This window comes from Sinocyclocheilus grahami, unplaced genomic scaffold (genome assembly GCF_001515645.1).
Source record: "Sinocyclocheilus grahami isolate Dianchi unplaced genomic scaffold, SAMN03320097.WGS_v1.1 scaffold1131.1, whole genome shotgun sequence".
In the NCBI taxonomy this organism is placed as follows: domain Eukaryota; kingdom Metazoa; phylum Chordata; class Actinopteri; order Cypriniformes; family Cyprinidae; genus Sinocyclocheilus; species Sinocyclocheilus grahami.
Window position 1 is genome coordinate 22,837 of NW_015506310.1, and position 4,221 is coordinate 27,057.

The window sequence follows — 4,221 nt, forward strand, 5'->3', positions numbered from 1 at the left end:
ATATCTGGAATGTTATTATATGACTAAAAGAGGACCATGTGAGAACGTTCTGTTAACGTCCAAAATGTCCTCTTTGTAACGTTCTTATGCGACCAAAAAATAACCAAAATGGAACGTCCTCCTAAAGTCATATCTGGAACGTTATTATATGACAAAAAGAGGACCATGTGAGAACGTTCTGTTTACGTCCCAAATGTCATCTTTGTAACGTTCTTATGTGACCAAAATATAACCAAAATGGAACATCCCCCAAAAGTCATATAAGGAACATTGAGCACCAGCACTTTCATAACCAAAAGAGGACGTTTTAGGAACGTCCCTAATGTTCTGTAAAGGTTCGGGACATTTGTCACCTTTAGAGAACTTTTAGAGAACGTTGCGCAAGGTTCCGAGAACGTCTCCTCCTACGTGGGAGCGATCTTTATATAGGCAGAGCAAAATACTTCATCGCTCCGTCTATAGCGCATTGTGATTGGATAGTTTACGCTGTCTATACAGGAGACAATCCAATGGGCCACTGGCTGCTCGCTGTCCCTGCGTGATGGTCCTTGGCAAAAAAAAACCTTCTTTCGGCCCCTTAAGTGCGTCGGTCCACCGGGAAAATGCCCGGTATGCCCGATTACCAATCCAGCCTCGACAGTGATGAGATGTTTATATGCTAAAAACAGAGAGAATTAATGAAGAGGTGTTTATGGTTAAACAGACCATGCCTCCATTAGTCTGCATGCCAGACTAGACAGATTCCGTCTTCTAGTCTTGGACGATATGGGCGGGACATGTAAAAGAGGTAGATGGGCTACTGTTTAGTTGGGAATTTGCATTAGACTTCTGAAAAGGGCTCAGGTGTTTGTGCATCACTTGCATTCAGGTATCCAGATGAAGTTTCGATCTCACGCTTTTGTTTTTCTGTTTGAGGTTTTAGAGATTTGTTTGTAGATCTGACCACCAAGGCAGCCTCTATATCCCATTCATAATTGATGCCATAATCATTTTAATATGTTATAAATAAAAATGAATGAAAATTCTGTAATTGTCTCACCCTCATGTCGTTTTAAACATATATGACGATCCTCTGTGCAACATAATAGAAGATATTTTGAAGAATGCTGGTAGCCAAACAGTTTTAACTTCCTTGACATCTCAAAATATCAATCATAAGAAAGAAAGTCATATGTGTTTGGAATGATATGTGGGTGAGTAAATGATTACAGAATTCATTTTTGGATAAGTGACGTGACATGTGGCCAGGTATGGTAAACCATACTCGGAATTAGTGCTCTGAATTTATCCCATCCAAAGTGCACACACACAGCAGTGAACACACACACACTGTGAATACACCCGGAGCAGTGGGCAGCCATTTTTTGCTGCGGCACCCGGGGAGCAGTTGGGGGTTCGGTGCCTTACTCAAGGGCACCTCAGTCATGGTATTGAAAGTGGGAGAGAGCGCTGTACATTCACTCCCCCACCCACAATCCCTGCCGTTACGAGTCCGACTCTCTAACCTTTAGGCCACGAATGATTGGGCTACTATACTGCCATACATTTATGATGCACATAAAATGGAAGACAAGTGTGGTAACTAATTTAAAGGACTAAAAAGTAGGTTTATAAATTGTAAAATTTAAAGTTCTGAATGAATGATTTGAATGCCAAAAAGGATTGTTGTGACTATGTTGCTGCTCACCTGTTTGCTTACTATAGTTTCATGATGCATGATGAGCACAGAATGTTTATCTGAAATATTTTCCTAGAGGTCTTTAAACAACAGTGAAGAGAATGCTAAAATTGCTCATTACATTTGGATTTTGTTATGAGTCAGTCATAGTGTGGAAAATACCTACCAGAAAAAATAAGGTTGGTTTCTTCCTAATGCAATCTCAAGCATGTGAGAATACACACTAGCTCACAATGTTTGAGTGCAATAATTTTTATTAAGTACACATTGCTACATGTCATGAATAATGGTTACCAACTATAGGTGAAACTATGTAAATAACGCTACGAGTTTAATGCAAGATTTTTCAACTTAGCAACAAATGTATGCTATCAATGACTGGCATACATTTTTAATATAGAATAATGCAATGAAAAAATATGTATTATTATACTACTGTTAAAAATATTGGGGGTCAGAAATTTTTTTTAAGAAGTTAATTCCTTTATTCAGCAACAAACTCTTTAAATCGATCAAAAGTGAAGACATTTATAATGTTAAAAAAGGTTTCTATTCCTGTTCTTTTGAACTTTCCTTTAATCAAAGAATCATTAATTTTATTTTCTGCATTGCTAAAAAAATATTAAAATAGAAAACAATTATGAAATTTAAACAATATTTCACAATATTACAGTTTTTACTATATTTTTATCAAATAAATGCAGTCTTGGTGAACATAAGAGACTTCTTTTAAAAAATCATTTTAAAAAAACATACCAACCCCAAACTTTTGAATACTGGTTTATATAATGTGAGCAATTACGTTGAATGAAAGACAAAAAATATATATGTTTTGAACACACAGTGCCATTTGTTGTCAAATTCAACATTACTTTTTGCACTGAGACAAAACTCCTGGGACAAGGAGTGTCTCAAGTACACAACAGTGATGGAAGCAACAAAATTTCCCCTACTAATGAACATATCAGTAGACCTTTCAAAATACATACTTTGATTTGCACATTTCAATTAATATACCATGAAAACATTTTGAACATATATAATGCATTTATATTTTGGGGCAATGTACATTCCAATACCCATTTTTTTGTAACATCATTAATTTGAAGAACTGATTTTCATCTTAATTTCTAACTGTTGTGTAAATCAGTTCCTCTTCAGTTTACTATCATTTGTTTAATCAATCCTTCTTTTTAAAACTGGGCATCATATACCAAATGACTGAGGATCACACACTACCAGACTTTCAGGTCATTCCGAACACAACAAACTCACACAGGAGTATGAGCCTTGTTGCTAATAGACGCATGCAAATAGAAATAATTTTGACGCAAAATATCAAATGCGGTTGATATCCTCTGACTGGACAGTCATAATCTGTGCCCATCATATACTACGTGGTTTTCTGTGTAACTGTGTAGGCATCCTTTTACATATGACATAAAATATGAAGTCTCATTTGAAGTTTGCAAAAAGAAAGCTGCTTCTGCATAGTCACCTTCCTGTAGAATTTACTTTAAAGGGATAGTTCACCCAAAAATGAAAATTACCCCATGATTTACTCACCATCAAGCCATCCTGGTGTATATGACATTCTTCTTTCAGACGAATACAACCAGAGTCATATTAAATAATGTCCATGCTTTATAATGGGAGTGGATGGTAGCCCAAAATATGAAGTCCAAAAAATTGCACCCATCCATTATAAAAGAAGTCCACACGGCTCCGGGGGTTTAATAAAGGCCTTCTGAAGCGACGCGATGCGTTTGTGTAAGAAAAATATCCATATTTACAACTTTATAAATCTTAATCTCTACTGCTAACTCTCGTACGCACATTAACAAGAGAGTGGCGTCCAGCGGATGACGTAGGACGTAGGCAAACAAGGTGACGAACGCAGAAGTGACGAACGTGGAAGCGCAGAGGAGAGAGCGAAACAAAACACCGGTCACAAATTAGTTGCACAAAACGAGGATTTGTAAAGAAAAATGTCTGAGGATTTCGATATAAGCCAAGAGGACACTGGTTTTCCTTTGCTGTAAACAAAACTTGTTTCTCGCGAGACTAGCATATTCTCACCGGAGCTTATGCTACGTCTACGTCCTACGTCATCTGCTGGACGCCACTCTCGTGAACGAGCACTACAGTTAGCGGAAGTTAGAGATTAAGGTTTTAGGCTTAAATTTTGGGCTACTATCCACTCCCATTAAAAAGCATGAATTTGTAACCCATGTTAAATGTGGTGCCTACAAAATAAATAATAGTAATATAATTGTATATTGCAATTATACTTCCAAATAAAAAAAACGGAAGTGTGAGAGATGTGATTAGCATGAGAACACGAGAGCGATGCAAAAGGATTAAAAAGGTTTATATGGTTTAAAATTCATTTAAATAAGGTTAAAAACAAACTTATAATACGTGATGGTTGATGATAATGAATCATTTTAGAGTGATGATTGCCGATTTGAGCACTGATGTTAGCTGATTGTGAAGCCCCCCTGAATCTGAAGCAGGTGTTTAACGAACTGTTAAAAACAGGA